Source organism: Rattus norvegicus, chromosome 3 (assembly GCF_036323735.1).
Source record: "Rattus norvegicus strain BN/NHsdMcwi chromosome 3, GRCr8, whole genome shotgun sequence".
Taxonomy (NCBI): Eukaryota; Metazoa; Chordata; class Mammalia; order Rodentia; family Muridae; genus Rattus; species Rattus norvegicus.
This window is the reverse complement of record NC_086021.1, coordinates 178,942,099-178,958,960: the sequence shown is the minus strand read 5'-3', so window position 1 is coordinate 178,958,960 and position 16,862 is coordinate 178,942,099. Positions and strand designations below refer to the sequence as shown.

Sequence of the window (16,862 nt, the reverse complement as noted above, 5' to 3'; positions counted from 1 at the left end):
TCCTCAAAGGCTTGCCTACCTGGATATTGATTCTCCCCGAGAAACGCACCAGTAAGTTTTCTGAGCCCGTCAATCAAGCCGTTGAGATCAACAGCACAATCCGTTGCTGCACAATTCCGCAGATCTTCTGCGTGATCAAGGGGAAGATAAGTCTGTCACTCCTGTGTAGCCTAACTGTCACATGACTTCATGAAGATGGACCCCTCTCAGGCTCCTCACCTGGCTGCCACTTCTACCCTTTGGTGATGAGGAGACTGGCGAACGAAGGGAAATCTTACGAGACATTCTTCAGGTTTTGCAGAAATGTTAATTGGGCCCATTGCAGAACCAGAGGATTAAACGAGAGAGCGACGGAGGGCTGCGGTGGGATGTGTCTGCTCTGTCATCTGTGTCAGTTTGTCCTACTGAGTGTAAGGCGGCGCCAGTGAGTGCGCTGTGGGCCCACTGCACTCATGGCTCCGACTTCTGTGGGAACCATTGTTTCCGGTATTTGCGATGTGGCTGCCTCACTGTACCTAGGCTCCTCCTGCTCAGCCTAAAGTTCTTGCTGTGATGTTGTTTGTCAGTAGCTGGTCTTCCTCAAACTCACCTGGCTGCCAAGTCCCCTCACTAGAGGACAGGCACCTTGGGCTGTCACCTTCTTTCCTAATACCCCAGAGCTGTTTGAGGTGTGTGTGTGTGTGTGTGTGTGTGTGTGTGTGTGTGTGTGTGTGTGTGTGTGCAGCTCACTAACATGATGGGATCAGCACCTTCAAGTAAGAGATTTAGGGTAATTTCCTGTCTTCCCATCCCACTTCCTGTCCTCTTGCTTTTTCCATGTTTGTAAACCAGGAAGTGGTCCCTCATCTTCCTGAACTCTGAGAAAGAAGTGCGACTTGCAAAAAGCACCTTGGTCTTTCCTAGGCCAGGGTACTCACAGGTATTTCTAGGCTGCTGTGCTGTTGACGTGAAAGGATCCCTTTGAGAGACTCTGAGAAAACTGAATCTGAGATCTGGGGCCTCGACCACGGTGTCCAAAGCACAGACAACCTCACGCAGGGAAGATGGCTTAGACTAAAACCCAGCCCAGGTCTTCACGCTCCGTGCCAGCGTTGCAGGGGATGCTCTACAAACATCCGTAAGCTCCTGCTTAGCACATTTGCCGTGCCGATCTCAGAATTTGCTGGAGGCAAACACGCATACACCCCAGGCATGGCATTATCCAAGCAGAAGGCCCCAATAATCATGTCTTTCTCTATCCCTTCTCTCAGGGGGATTTTGTGGGGATGAGATTTGTGCGTCAGCCTCACGTGTTGCGTCTTCTGTGCACAGGCGGCCATTTGGGGGAGACCTAGAGTCGAAGTCAGCCCATACTCTGCTACAGTCTCACCACGGTGTCCTTCTCTTACCTGTGTGTGCGTGTGTATGCTCATGGGTACCCGTGCACCTGTGCATGCCCACGCCTGTGCTGTGTGCTTGTGTGTGTATACACATGCTGAGATCAGAGGTGAGCCTCAGGTGTCCTTCCTTGGCTGGCATCCATTTTATTTTTTGAGCCAGGCTCTTTCACTGGCCTCGAGCTTCCCGAATAATTTAAGCTGGCTGGCCAGTGAGCTAGAGACCTGCCTGACTTCACCTCCGTGATCTTGGGCTTTTAAGTGTGCTTGCACCATGCCGCCTGGATTTTTAATACACATTCTGGAAGGGTCAAACTAAGACTTAACATGGCGAAGAGTTGACTGACTGAGCCATCCCCCAGCCCGTGCACCTACATTTTCCAACTTTCGGACAGAGATAGTCAAAAGGAGTGAGTGGAACAACAGCAGTGGAAGCAACACTCACTGTTGATTACTGACCATTGACCATTCCTGGCACAGTCAGCAAGGCTCCTCTCATTTTTCCCTTGTGACACACTCATGGGGGGTTACCCACATGGCATCTGTGCTCCTCGTGGGATCCCAGATGTTAGAGGACAAATCCAATGTGTCCGAAAGTCCCCCTGTGGCAAGGCTGGAGGTCAGGTACATGACTGGTGTGTGGTTTCCCAGTTAGGCTTCTGAGCCCTCACTGGGGTCTGATCCTCATTGAGTATCTCTGTCCGTGGACCACACGGTAGGTCAATGTGTACTCGCTACACTGCTCGGGCTAGGAAAGTGGAAACCGGGGCTGAGCTGGGCTTGGGTAGCCACCACACTGAGAGATGTGAGCATTGACTTTTGGCTGTGAACCCTGCACTGAGCTGCCCGTCAAAGTGCCAGTGTGGAGTGAGACTGGAGAGTCCATTCACAGTCAGATCTTTGCATGGGGTTCAGCCACCATAGGCGGGCGCTCTTACAAAGCCCAATACTAATTTGTGACAAGAGGAGAAGCCTGGGGTATCAAAAGCACAAGGTAGAGAGAGGATTAGCCGATGTCTGAGGAGGCTGTGTTTTGCCATTGTTCAAACAGACACTCAAAGTCAGTTCTAGGGCACAGGTTGGTGGTTTTGTTTGTTTGTTTGTTTCTGGGCACTATCAGGGCACATTCTGGGTGCAGAAGAATACTTTATTTACCTTGTAGATATTCTGGGCCTCTCTTTAGAGCTTTTAAACCCGTTATGTTTACCAAGAGACTCCTATTATCTGAATGTAGCAAATATATGCGGAGCCCCATCGGCCACATGCCAGCAAACGGAATAGACAAGCAACCATCGGGTAAATTTTAGATACATGAGTGGCTTATAAATAAACATTCAACACACCGAGCAGAGATAAACAGACAGTAAATAAGTGGATTAATATGGTTAGATACGTAAAACTATTTCGGGGAGATAGGCAGAAACAGAATAAGGAGGGTCAACTCTACAGCGGTGACAAACGAACAAATCCTGGAAAGCCAAACTGGGGAAAGTAAGAGAATTGCCCTCCAGGAATTCCTGATAATGTCAGCAAACATCACTCTCCTGGCTTTCTCTGTAGATGTCAAGCTGGTTAATCTGTTGTAAGCTATACTGTCTACAGACAGAAGATACGACACCAGAGAGAATATGAAGACCACCTCTTTCCGCTTTCCTGACACCGGACTCAGAGGCATGGAGGACTTATCATTTCAGTCCCCTTGCAGGCTGCTGACAGGCTTGGGCTCTGTGGACATCTGGAGCTTGCACAGAGCCGAGCTTGTACGGTTGCCCCGTGGCTCCCTTTCGTGGCCCACTTCCGTGGACCACTTTTGTGGCTCCCTTTTGTGGCCCCCTCATTCCCAGGCCTTCTCCTGAACAGAAACATCAGATTGTGTTCAAACTCATGCCCACCGTGTCAGTAAAGTTTATGTTCATGCTATGAATTTCTTACTAGGATCTCCCTGAATCTGGATACAGATTTAAGGGTGGGGTCTGGCAGGATGGATCACTGGGTCACAAGCCTAATGACATATGTTAGAGTCTTGGAGCCCACAGAAGGTGCAGCAGACACATAGCACACAGTTCTTTTGACCTCAACACACACTGCTCTCTATATACACCACCACCACACACAGTAAGTGCAGTATGCATCGGATCAGGACCACTGAGGTAGGTTAACTGGCAAGATGTGTTCACCACACAAGCCTGAGGAGCCAAGCTGAAGTCCCGAAACCCATCGTAAAGGCCAGTTGCAGTGACTCTGATCTGTAGTCAGGCAAGATGGGAGGTGGGTGCAGGAGACTTAGATGTCAGCCGGCCAGCAGACACAACAGCAGAAACAACAAAAGCTGGGAGAAGGCAAGAGGAGACTCGTGAAAGGTGTCCTCTGGCTTCCGTGCACACTCCTGGCACATGTGTACCCATGTCACACACACACACACACACACCTCACTTATCACTTACAATAAATAAACATAAATTAAATTTAAAAAAAATGCTTCAGGGTAACTAGAAGGAAGGACAGAGACGATAGGACCAGTGAATTAGACAGCAACCTGCCTCCCAGTCACAATTAAGAAATTGAGATGAATGCATCAGGGTGGACACTAGGTCAATAGGTTGAAGAAATTAATCTCATGTGGGACTCTGTTTTGTTATGTGATGTTCAATGGGACATAGGGCATGACACAGGGGCGGTCTATACACACAGATTCCACCTCCTTTTACAGGCCTGCTGGAATTTCACCTCAGTGTCCCCTGGAAGTTATAGGTGACCACTCACTTGTACCTTGACCTTTAAGAAGAAGATTTAGGGGGCAGTACCTGTCTCCTCCCCCTTGCTCCACGCCCCCAACCCCTGTGTTATGCACAGCCTTGCTATCCCACCTAAGCTCTGGGAAGGGGCGGCACTATCAGCCCCCACCAGCTTCTCTTGAATTCACAGATAAAACACACACACACGCACACACACACACACACACACACACACACACACACACACACACACAGTTATTCAATTTCAACTTGCCTTTGACACAATTGCTGGGCGTTACTATCTCCCGCCTGGAAAAGCATGCCCTCGATACTCTTAGCTCAGCGCCGCTCCGCCTGCCCTCAACTTTAGTTGCTCAGGTCCGCCTAGTCCCTGCTAGACACCCCTGCCTGTAAGAGTGGCTTGTGTGGCCACTCTCTATGAAATCTCACATGGCTGATCAATGTCTATCAGAAGAACCGTGAACAGTCCTGTCCTTGAGTTTTCCCACTTCCTCCAGGGACCCGGAAGTCCCGCCTGTCCCTTCCGCCCAGCAATTGGCCCATGGCTTCTTTATTGACAGCTCAAGGACCAATTGGAGAACAGGAACTTAGCATCAGCACCGCCTCTCCACTCACCCCACCCCACAGTGATCCTCGTGTTTCAGAGAGCAACCAGCTTAGAAGGATAAAGCTTCTTATTATACCAACTCCTGTCACCTTAAACCTCGGAGATCCAGGAATTATTTGTTGTGGCAGCAAAATGTAGCTCATACTGATGGATGCAGTCTCCCCACTCACCCTTTCTCCCAGCACGTGTATGGAGATACGATAGGCGCCTATCATATAACTATGCACTGAATGCCTGCCCTCTCCTGGCTAAAAGCAACAGTCACACATAGAGACTTTGTGCCAGATACATCCTCACTCACGTGACCCTGCTGGTCAACTCTCAGTTCTACCTTGATTTGCTAACTTCCTGTGATGGCCTCACACTTCTGTCTCTGCCACACTCCCTCATCATGGCGCGCCCTCTCGCCCTCCCCCCCAACCCCGCCCTGTCTTCCTTACACTCAATTTGGTCTTCTGTTCTCCACATCTTCCTTTGTGTCCTCTGCAGTTTGGCTTTGGGAACTGCAACTCAAATCCACCATGTGTTTGCTGTGCACCCCTTCTCCTCAACAGTGCAGGGCATTCGTATTTATTCGGCTACCTGGCTCAGCGTACCCCCAATGCGAGTAAGCGTCAAATCCCCACCATCCTGCGCCCTGGGCCACGTCAGAGGCACCGTGGACCCGCGAGCTCTTTCTTTATCTTTAGTTTAGGCTTTGCACGCCTTTGACTTTATTTTACTTCCATGCTCGGCTGCCTCTAAGCTTCCTCTTTGACAAGGCCCTAGGATTTACTGTGGCTCCCTTCCCCCTCCCCCGGGGCCAGCCAGATACACTGGTCAGCCACGTCCTAACTTGAGGCGTACACCTGCCTTGCTTGCTTTCGATGTCTCCTTTTAAGACCATCTTGGGGTTGGGGATTTAGCTCAGTGGTAGAGTGCTTGCCTAGGAAGCGCAAGGCCCTGGGTTCGATCCCCAGCTCCGAAAAAAAGAATAAAAAAAAAAAAAAAAAAAAAAGACCATCTTATTGATTCTTTAAAAACTTTAAAAATCTTCATGCTTACATCTGATATTTCAAATTTACTCTTGGATGATTTAATAGATTCATATAATACATTCTTATACCATGCATCCTCTCCAAATCCTCCTGGAGGGGCCCCTCACATCTTCTTCCCAGCTTCATGTCATTGTGGTCATTGTCACCACCACCACAACCACCGTCATCATTATCATCACCATCATCATCACCACCACCACCACCACCACCACCACCACCACCACCACCACCATCATCATCATCATCTAGTGTACTAGGTTTAGGTACTGCTGCCACATGCACACAGGTGTGAGCATCCTCTGGACCCTAAGCACCCTACCAGGGATGCAACCCTGTAAAAGTGACCTCCCTCCCTTGGCAGCCATCACCCAACAATAACTTCTAGGCTAGAGCTGGGGCTTGTGTGTCCCTACTATGTGACTGATCTTTATCACGGAACACTGATTCTCAGCTGGTGTTGGTGCAAACCATCTTTTCCCTTTGAATCCCCAATCCGGGGTTAAAGTCCTTGCTGAGCAAGCCTGAGGACACAGGTTTGAATCTCAAGTACATGCTTAAAAAAGATGTTTTGTTTGCACATACGTATGTGCGTCATGTGTGTGCAGTGCCTGCAGAGTCCAGAAGAGGGCACTAGATCCCCTAGAGCTGGAGCTATAAATGATGTGATCAAACCCAGGTCCTCTGGAAGAGCACCCAGTGCGCTTAACCACCGAGCCATCTCTGCATCCGCTGCTTTTCTGCAAAGCCGATTGTGGCCATTCACGTAGACTTGGGGGTGGGCGCTCCTATTGGTGAACTATTAGCCAATTAGCGAACGTCACGTTCAGAGAGAGACCCGTCTTGAAACATAAGCCAGAGAGCTACAGAGATCTCTCCAGGGTCAATCTCCTGCCCCCACACATGCATGGGCTATGTACACACACACACACACACACACACACACACACACACACACAGTGTATAAGAAAAGGATTCTCTGTACAAACACAGAATAGTAAATTCTGAAGGTCATGCTACACTGGAGAAAGACGAGCCAGGCTTCAGTAATGGAGATTAACCAGTAACACCCAGTTAGAGCTGGACTCGGGGGAACGCATCTGGGAGTCGACTGTAGGTGTACAGGCTACATGCAGGCCAGGTGGGGATGGGGCACAGCCAATGGGCTTTTCTTGTTTTGTAGACTCGTAATTAAGCCAAGGAGAGCTCCCTGGAGTGACAGACAATCTCAGATGTCCACAGGGGCCAGACAATACCAGATGCAGTAAGGATGGCTAGAGCAGAGAGTTACACCTCTTTCAGCTCCAACTCGCCATGGTCACGTGGGAAGAAGAGTGTAGCATGGCAAGATGCTCGGAATTCAAACAAACAAACAAACAAACAAACAAAGATTAAACATTGGAAATCTTAGTTAAAAAATTAAAGTTTTAAGCAAATTTAAAAAAACAAACAAACCGTGTGTGTGTGTGTGTGTGTGTGTGTGTGTGTGTGTGTGTGTCCCTGTCCACGTGTGACGGTCAGATGACACACATGGAGTCAGTTCTTGCCTTCTACCTTGTGGGAGGCAGGCCTCATCCTGTAGCAGCCTAGCTGACCCACACTTCCTGGATTTCTCCCATCTCTACTGCCCATTAGGATTACAGACTTGTGCTAATGCGTCTGGCTTTCTTGTGGGTTTCGAGGATCTGAACTCGGTTCCTCACACTTTCCACCAAGTGTTGTTTGTGCTCACTGAGCCACCTCCCCAGTGTGCTAATGGGGTTTGACAGTTTGAGGCTCTGACTACATCTTTGTTGCTAGGCCTTACTTGCAGGCTGCATGTTGAGACCTCTGAGCTTAGAGAGGTGGCGACATGAGAACCTAAGAAAGCCAACGTCTTGAGGAGGTGTGACATTTATAGGGCCATCAGGGTACAGACAGAGGGAAAGCATTGTGCCAGAGAAGGGGATGGAACATCTCTCCAAATCCCACAAAGTCGACTGACTGTGTGCTTCTGTTCTCATAGCAGCCAAGGAAGTAATGACACTGACTTCCGCATCAACACAGGGGATGATAGATAAAGCAGAGGAAATGCTGGTAACACCCTCTGTAAACGTGGACACAGAGACTGCGCATGGCACGAGAGACTGCACACGGCACGAGAGGCTGCACACGGCACACGGAGACTGCGCACGGCACACAGAGACTGCACACGGCACGAGAGGCTGCACACGGCACACGGAGACTGCGCACGGCACTCAGAGGCTGCGCACCGCAGGCACCGCAGTCTACTCAGTGGGGTGCGTTCGCGTGATGATGTCTTCAGGGTTAAAGGTCTACCGAGTGTGTGTGTGTGCAGACAGGGAGTGAAAAGGCTTCCCAAGGAGACGGGCCATGAAGGAGAAGAGATAGAGCAGAGAGTGGCTTCGTAAAGAGGCCCAAATCAGAGAAAGACAGACAGACAGATGGACTGCATACGTTCTCTCCTTCCACCTTTATGAGTCTGTGACCCTGGAGATCTGAACTCAGGTCCTCCCATCTTCCGGGCAAGCGCTTGCTTTGCCCACTGAGCCCAGCCGCAGGGCTTCACTTTGAGAGTGTCCCGTTAGGAGGAGATACTAGAAAGAATCCAATCTTTCAGATGACAGAAGACAGCTTTTGTGAGAACCGGAGGAAGAGGAAGGAGGAAACGGCTGAGGTTGCTGGCGAACAGAGGAGAAATAGAAGGAGGGGATTGAATAGGCTCTTAGCTTTTGTTTCTAAATAAATCACCCAGACATGGGCCCCATTACTCCTGAGGATGCAGATTCGTGGGAAAACTCAAATTAATCATTAACTAGGTCTTGGATATGGTAGGAGAAATTCATCATCTAGAAATAGTCCAAGAATGGATTATTTCATAGCTTTGGGTTAAGCTCAACTATGCACCGGGACTCCGCCCCCAGGATATTGAAGCCATATGGAAACTTCTTTGGTGCACCTGGTGATAGAAGCTTCCAGAACAGCATAATCTAAAAGCGCTCTCCACTCCTTGATACCCAGAAATGATTCTCAGAGCTTGCTGTTGACTGCGCCTCCCTTTGTATTCCGCACGGCACATGCCCCTTCCAGCTGGGGCTGTAAAAGTTTCGTCCTGCCTTCTCCCCACTGGTGCCTCGATTTTAAGAGCGGGGGAACGCGGAGCACAGATACAACCTTTGCACTCGAGAATGGAAATCTCGCCGTTTACATCACTCCACTACCTGGAACATGACAGAGAGTGCGGAGGAAAATAACTCTGGCCTGCTCCCCTCATAAAAACGGAGAACTTGCAGGCTCAGATGCTCAGGGGCGGGGCGTCACACGAAAACGCCTCTCGGCTTCATCTCGCTTTATTTTAAACTTCAGTTCTCAAAATAAGTGCCTGGGAACTTGAGTCGGCATGCAGTTAAAATTCAGATTCTCGGGCCCCCGATGCTAGATCTCTAAGTAAAAAAGTGTAGAAACCCACACTTCATGTATGTGAGCATGCTTGTATGTATGTACGCAGGTACGTGTGTACGGGCATCAGGCACTACATTCAGCTCAGAAGTCTACACTTAAGCAACTTGTCATTTACAGAGAAAATGCTGTCCCCACCCTGATGAAGAGGAATCTTCTTTTGAATTATTGAGCCTGGAGGAGAAGGGCCAGGAATCACTCTAGCCACATTCTCTTAGCTGAAGAACTCTAGAGTCAGGAGAGAACGGCAGGTTTCGAGAGTGTGTCCTCTCAGAGTTAGAAGAATACCGACCAACAGTGTCTAAGGGTGCCTGACACACATGCTAGGATACCCTTCTACTCAGAAGGAAGGATTCAGTTCCATAATCCCTCAGGGAGATGTGGTCATGTACAAACAACACACACACACACACACACACACACACACACACACACACACACACACACGAGGGCTCTCATTATGTTAAGTGACCCCAGTTGTCGGTACTTTAGCCTGTTGTCTAGGGCTGGTCACATGACATACCCTAACTTTTGTTTGACAAAATAGAGTCTGTAATCCTAGAAAGGGCCCGAGAGAGACACACAAACCATGTCTGTAGAGGAGGAGGAAGTGGAAACTTTCCATTCAAGTGCTAAAAGAACAACACACATGGAGGTCATGCATGTGTTATATGACAGGTAGTTTTTTTTCTCCTATGACCTTACGTGACTGGTAAAAGGTTTGGGGAAGTCAAGAGTTCCTCTCTTAAGATCACACGGCTATCAGGAAAAAGAGAAGGAACTGAGCCTGTAAAGTTTGCGAGTTCAAGTTCTCAACAAGTGGGTAGATAATATGCATGTGTGTATGTGTGTATGTATGTGTGTATGATGTATGCATGTATGATGTATATATGTATGTATGTGTGTGTATATATGTATGTATGTGTGTATATGTATGATATGTATGATGTATGTATGTGTGTATATGTATGTATGCGTGTGTTGTATGATATGTATGATGTATGTATGTATGTGTGTATATGTATGTATATGTACATATAAAGTTCAGGAGAATTTACAGTGGAGCAGAGCATGCAGGGAGAGGGAGTTTGGATGACTGAGGAACTGGGAAGAAGGCTCACTCACTCGCCTGTGTTTTTGAGGCTCTGATCTCTGTGTTGAGGAGTCTCAGCATAGCAGAGGGTAGCTCAGCCCAGTGTCAGGTAGACAGGGAAGAAACCTTGCTTTCCAGGTCTTTAACGGTGTGTGCGGTGACAAACACCCGCAGTCCCAGCTGATGGGAGACGAAGCAGGAGCGTCTTATCTGGGGTTCCAGGTCATCCTTCGCAACATACCCAGTTCGAGGCCACTCTGGGTTACATGAAACCCTGTCTCAAAGAACCAAACCAACCACACAATAGGCGCTTTTGAGCCAGGAAAGCAATGTCATCCCAAGTACCGTGTGGCCTCAGAGTGGAACCAGGCCCAAGAATTGGGCCATCTGTGGCTCCTCGATGCTCTGGGTCAGACTCACAGGCCAGCTCCTCCCAGGGCTGCTCCCACCTGAATTCTGTGTCCGAGGTTGCAGATCTTTAACCAAACACGACTCTACTCTTCGCTATTTGGCTGGCGTTATTTTGCAGGTGCCAATAATTAACCTCTGCCAGGAATGGTGGGGGCTGTCTTCTCTCCCCAAACGTACATGGAACTGCGAGCAGGACCAGGCGCTGTGACGGCCCCGATGGCTCGAGTATTTATGTTGGAGACCTTTGGGTGAACTGTGACTTTGAGAAGGAAGGATCGGTTCATGTTTAAAAGGGGGCTGATTGATCGGTGCCAGTCAGGCACCCTTTCACTCTTGGCTCCTTGGAGTCTCCGTAATAAGTTCTTTACGAACACAGTTTGCTATTAAAGAAGGGCATTCATCGTAAGCCAAGCAGAGGGGAGGCAGTGTCTGAGGAGTACAATACCCCATTTTCAAGCCACACTATCCTTTCTGTTCAACTTGATCTGCCAGGTCATTAACGTTTGAGGCAAAACACACACAGACTTTGGTAAATATTAATCAGAGATGCATGGCCCCTTTTCCCTACCCAATTACCCATTACTGGGCTCCGCAGGTGATAATGTCCTGCTAAAACCTCCAGTTTGCTTAAAATGCAAGGGAGGGATGCTTTGTGATGATGGCTAGCAGGGCTCTTAGCAGCCTAACTCGTCTCTTTGTTTCTTGCTTTTCTCTCTCTTTTTTCCTGGTCTGGTGTCTCTGAGTATGTGAGTGTCTGTGTCCAACCCTTCAGCCTTCAGTTTCCCAGCTCTCCCAGTGCTTTGTAACTCCGGCGTATGCATGTAGATGTCTTGAGACACCCGGAGCATGCGTGCCTGGTGGTTTCTCTACCTGGCCCTACGGAGTTTCACATCATGTCGGTTGGGTGCCATCACTTTGAACTTGAAGGTCCATCTCCCCCATTTGGGATCTCATCAGACCATGCAAATTGCCATCAGCCTTTCAGACCAGCTGGAGCAGGTCTAAGTCACTAGGTCTCTTATCAGTGAAGTCATTAAAAGTCCATCAGATCAATTGGGTTCTGACATAACTTTAAGAACATTCTCAGGTGAAATCCATTTCTCTCTACTGGCGCAAGTTCACAGATGCTGGTAATAAGCTCTTGTCCAATTTGTGTCAGCACCTCAATGAATATTAAAATCTGGGAGGCAGTAGCTGGCTTTATCATGAGGTATCAGAACCTGAACCCGGAAAAGCCAGGCTGAGAGTGGCCAGCCTCGAAGCACTGACAGCAAACCGGCACTTGAAGGTTCCGGGGGTCGGGCTAGTCTGTGCGTGAGCCTCCAGTTGTCAGAAGCCAGAAGAACAAGCGAGATGACTTGTAACTAAATTAGCACGCATGGCGGCCACTCTGGTCATCTATACTTTCACCTCTGTTTCGAACACTCCAGGCTGGAGTGCTCCACTTTTCCTCCAAATTGAGCAGAACACATTCATTGTCCATTTCCCCTTGGCTTCTGTGTGACGTCGTCTTTCCTCAGTGAAAGCTATCAGTTAGGTACTGGACTCCTGGCACAATCTGATGCCATGGAGGAGCCGTCTTTAACTTCCTTAGATTCTGAAAGCCGTGGGCGGATCACTTACAGAGAGGCAGAGACCCACAACACTGCTTCCTTCAATCTTTGCGTGCTGGCTGAAGCAGGTGTAAGTCACGACCTCTCTTGTAGTCAGTGAAGTTATTAGAAGTCTGTCAGCTCTTTTGATACAAGAAGTACATATTTCAATGTCCTTGAGAGGTAGTGGTCCTGAATAGGCCTTGTGGCTGTCTGTCTTTCTACATGGAGGTAGTAGGACCTTCTGAAACTCGGGGGTTTATGGATAATTTTTGTATTGTCATCCAGAGCAGCAGTGTTTATGTGTATAAAGAAAGGGCAACAAAGTACGTGTTTGCTATGGGCAAGGCACTCAGATATATTCTAATCCCCCTCTCCCCCACTGATATAACCCACTGACCTAGTTATTTTCAACTGTCAACTTGACAGTTAAACCTGGAATCGTCTGAGAAGGGTATCTCAATTGAGGGATTGCTCAGACTTGATTTGCCACGGGTATGTCCAGGGGTTTTCTTGATTACTAATTGAGGCAGGAGAGCCCACCCACTAATAGATGTGGGAAGACACTGCCCACTGTGGGTGTTGTTATCCCTATTCAGAAGGACCTGGGTTGCCTGAAAAAGCTAGCTGGAAAGTAAGGGGCTTCCTCCCTGCCTCCTTCCATACTTCTTTGGGTGTGGAATGAGTTCCTCCGTTGGAGGCGAAGGAATTGCAAGTGGGCTTGCCTTGGCTTCCCAAAGGCCGACTGTCACCTATAAGATGACATAAACCACTTCCTACCTAAGGTTTCTTTCTGGCAGCAGAAATCAAGGCAAGACACACAGCACACGGGCTACAGCAATGCTCTAGCCTAGACTTGCTGAGCCGCACTACGGGACCCCGAGACACCATTTTTATTCTACAATAACGACTCGTTCTCCTGCTGGCTAATGAAGGGGATGTCCAGGCCACAGCAAGGACCCAGTGTGTTATCTATCTGGGAAGCTTTGGGAACTCTCTGAGTTTTACATAAGTTGTCTGCGGGCTCGGTTAAGTCATAGGCAGTTTTCCATGCCGGTGCGTTATCAAGGAATTTCTTCTCTTGTCCTTGACATTGAGTAGACTCGAGGAAGCACTCCCAGCCAGGCAGAGTCGCAGCATGGGCGCACAGAGCCCTGGGTAGGGGAATTCTAACGACCTCCCTAACCCAGGCTGTACACATATTGTCCTTTATCTCTGATGCAGGAAGTCAGTTTCTATTGAGACACAGTGCTACGAGGAAATTTCTCGCTGCCTGAAAGGTTATGTTCTGGACATGTGCCATATAACACCATTAGGTATTGAATAAAATTGGGGATAAAGAGGGTTCTTCTTGGAGAATTGCCTGAAGGTGTAGCTGTTATCGAAAAAAGAGGCCCGGATAAGGATATTCTAAACAATGAGGGCAACTTGCAAATAAAGTTCCTAAAGAAGTCATTTTAATTCATTGATTTTGAGACAGGGTCTCACTCTGCAGCCCTGGCTATAGAGTGGGACCCATGATGTAAACCAGGCTGATCTGAAACTCACAGAGATCCCCCTGCCTCTGTGTTAGGAATGTTGAACTGAAATGGATACAGCACCATGGTTAGTCGCTAAATGGGTGATTTTAAAGTTAAAAATAAAACCTGAGGACTTTGGAATTATAAAGTGACCAATAAGCACGCATCCAGCCCGCACGTTTGATTTTGATCTAATTTTCTTTACAAGTGAGAGGAAACACTGATCTCTGCCTGCCCCATTCACAGCCCTGACTTCTGCAGGAAATCTTAGGAGAGAGAGGTCCGAAACTCCACATTGCCAAAACAAGTTCGAGTTGGATTTTTCTAGCTCCATTCTAATTCCAGATTGTGAAGTGTGTTCCCAGAAGGGAAACCGGGGAAGCGATCACAATATGATTCGATTATGGACGATTTTAAAAGGAGAAGGAAAAGAGCCCGCTGAAATCTGGAGGAACTGCAGACCCCCGGGGACAGGGAATTGGGGCGGGGGTGGGGGAGCGCCGGCTGAGCTCGCACAGCGTCTCCAAACTCTCGGGAAGTGTTTCAATCATGACTCGTTAGATTAATTGGATGTCTTCATCCTGACCTCTGAAGCTCAAGAATGCACTAACAGGCAGAAGTGTTGCAGAGGCCTATCGCCCAGTGAGCTCGTGGGAGGAACCATCACCCAGCAAGCTCGTGGGGGGAGGAGCCATCACCCAGAAAGCTCCTGGGGGGGAGGAACCGTCACTCAGAAAGCTCGTTGGGGGCGGGGGGGGGGCGCAGGAAGATTTTAAGTTCAAGGTCAGTTGGGCTGCATAACGAGCCCATAGCTCAAAACATGGAAATAAAAGCGAAGGCAAGTCATATTTAAAAACTCGGAACTAGTTCCCAGCTTTTACCAAGAAAAATGACAAGATATTAAAGGTCGTCATGATTATTGGCTCTGCTCAAAAACTGCAAGGCAATAAGACAGAAATTGATGTGATGATAAGAAACCCCTCCCCATTCTCCATTCTTAATAACCAAATATTATTAAATCAATAATTTTGGCCACGATCTGAACAGGTTATTAAACATCATGAATTATTAAGCCGAAAGTTGATCAGGGCCACGAAAATAATCCGAGTTAACGGGAATCTTTGGATTTCTAATGAAATATCCAGTCATTGACGAAAACATCTCTGTTAGGATTCTTCCGGAACAAGAAAGGCAGATCCCACAGATGTCCTTAAGGAAGGGAACACATTCCTTTCTGGATTACAGGAAATTAAAAACCCAGATCTCTAGGATCAAAATAACAGGAGAGGTAAAACAGCCAAAGTCGAAGGTGCCAATGCCCGTGGAGAATAGGCTACCCTGTCCACCCCATCCAGGTGCTCCCCTCGCCCCGAGGGATATTCCCCTGATTGTTTCAGAGACCTGAAAGGATTTGGGAAACAGCCATGGATTCGTCAGTGCTGTGTGTGCCTCTGGTGAGGGGGAATGGGCACAAAGCAATTAGTCCATGGCCCATAGCCAGCAGCACTCCGTTCCAGTCCTTCGCCTTAAGTGAGGAGTTTGCGCAAAAGTATTTTGTCCAGACATTATCCAATAACAGGCAGTGGAATGCAATTTAATTTAGAAGGGACCAGAGGGCAGGAGAGAAGGGGGCCTGGGGCGGACCCCCAGAGCAGGCGAAAAAGGTCTGGTGCACTTTGACCTTTCTGTGAGATCACATTTACCATCCTAGGAAAGGCTGACACAAACAAGCCATCCTGGCTGTCAGAGACGCTGAAGGCAAACAGATGCCCCTCACTCTCGGCTTGCATACCTTCCTCTGGCCAGGCTTCCTGCTCAGATGAGATCTTGCCAGAAAGCATTATCCCCGTGCTAGAATTTCCTAATACGAACTTGACTCTGTCACTGACGAGTTTAATGACATGCATTTCCCCCCCTTTAACCATTTAATGCAACATGAGCTCTGAATGTTTCCAGGGAGAGAAAACTGAGACCAGTAGGGGATTTTAGGCTTTGGCAAAATGACAGGTGGGTTGGGACCACCTGGCAATGCGTCAGCAAATGGGGAGGAGAAGGCCTCTAGGTCTTTACACATGAAAGCCAAGAGATTGCTAATAGGTTAGCCAGCTGGGCAAGGACCGGGATCAAGACTCCATCCCTGCACGCCAAGTAGAACCATCTACTTTCTATGGGGTCTCAGGCAAGTAAACACATCTCCATAAGTCTGGAAGTTAGCCGTTGAGTGGGCTTACAGCATTCCCCCCAAACCAGCCACACTTCACAGTGGCCTGAGTCCAGAACCAGGCACTGACTACAAGCTTAGCTACTAGACAAACTGTGGGTTCTTGGAGGCAGATCCCTTCCATTATGGTGTCTATGGACTAGCAGGGACAGGGATAGAAAACGAAACAAAGCAAAGCAGCGATAAGTAGAGAAAATTGGGACAAAATTCAACCATGAAATCGAGACAATTATGTTTTCAATGGGAGAGACAATGGGATGTTTCTTGGAGGAGGTGGTCAGGCCTAAGTTGGGACCTGGGAGTGTATCTAATATAAGAGAGCTGCAGAGGGCCCCTACAGGCACTGGGGGAATAACATGGGTTCAGGGATTTCAGGGCTTCACTGGGAGTTGAGACCTTCACAGAAACCCTACGAGAAGACCTCGCGTTAGCAGGAAGCAACTCTGTAGCCCATGCCTTGCCCCTCTTCGCAGGGCCTGACTGCAGGGCCTGACTGCAGGGCCTGACTAAGTCTTTGGGTGCTCATGTTGCCCTGTGGGGATTTTGTCAACAGGGAGGGTGAGCCATTGAAACTAGACGTATTTGTAGGACCACAAGGTGGCACTTGGAAGTGGTCCCGACACTCAGGCAAAGCTTTCCTGGCAATCAAATCAATGCCGAAACGTCAAGGTAAGAAAATATATTAAGAGAGAGAATTGTAACCATCCAAGGACAGAGTGAACCACAACCTTGGCCCCAGAACTACATTCCTCCTCCGTCTAACGACCCCTATTCCTACGCTATAGGATAAACT

The 16,862-nt window shown here is 48.5% G+C and overlaps 1 protein-coding gene and 1 long non-coding RNA gene across 12 annotated transcripts in view; one reads left to right on the top strand and one right to left on the bottom strand.

Annotated features, from left to right (window-relative positions):
• The window catches only part of Tshz2 (teashirt zinc finger homeobox 2), a 446,931-nt gene that overhangs the window by 312,191 nt on the left and 117,878 nt on the right, over nt 1–16,862 (bottom strand). The window contains exon 1 of one of the 5 annotated variants that reach the window (XM_063282976.1): nt 20–5,733. The gene's annotated coding sequence lies outside the window, so the exon portion shown is untranslated. 5 annotated transcript variants of the gene reach the window in all.
• LOC120101800 (uncharacterized) overlaps nt 7,968–16,862 on the top strand; it is a 34,525-nt gene continuing 25,630 nt past the window's right edge. For 6 of the 7 annotated variants that reach the window (XR_010065491.1, XR_010065494.1, XR_010065487.1 and 3 more), the window contains exon 1: nt 7,968–16,862. This exon is cut by the window's right edge. This is a non-coding gene — a long non-coding RNA (uncharacterized LOC120101800). The other variant, XR_010065489.1, reaches the window with a different exon arrangement.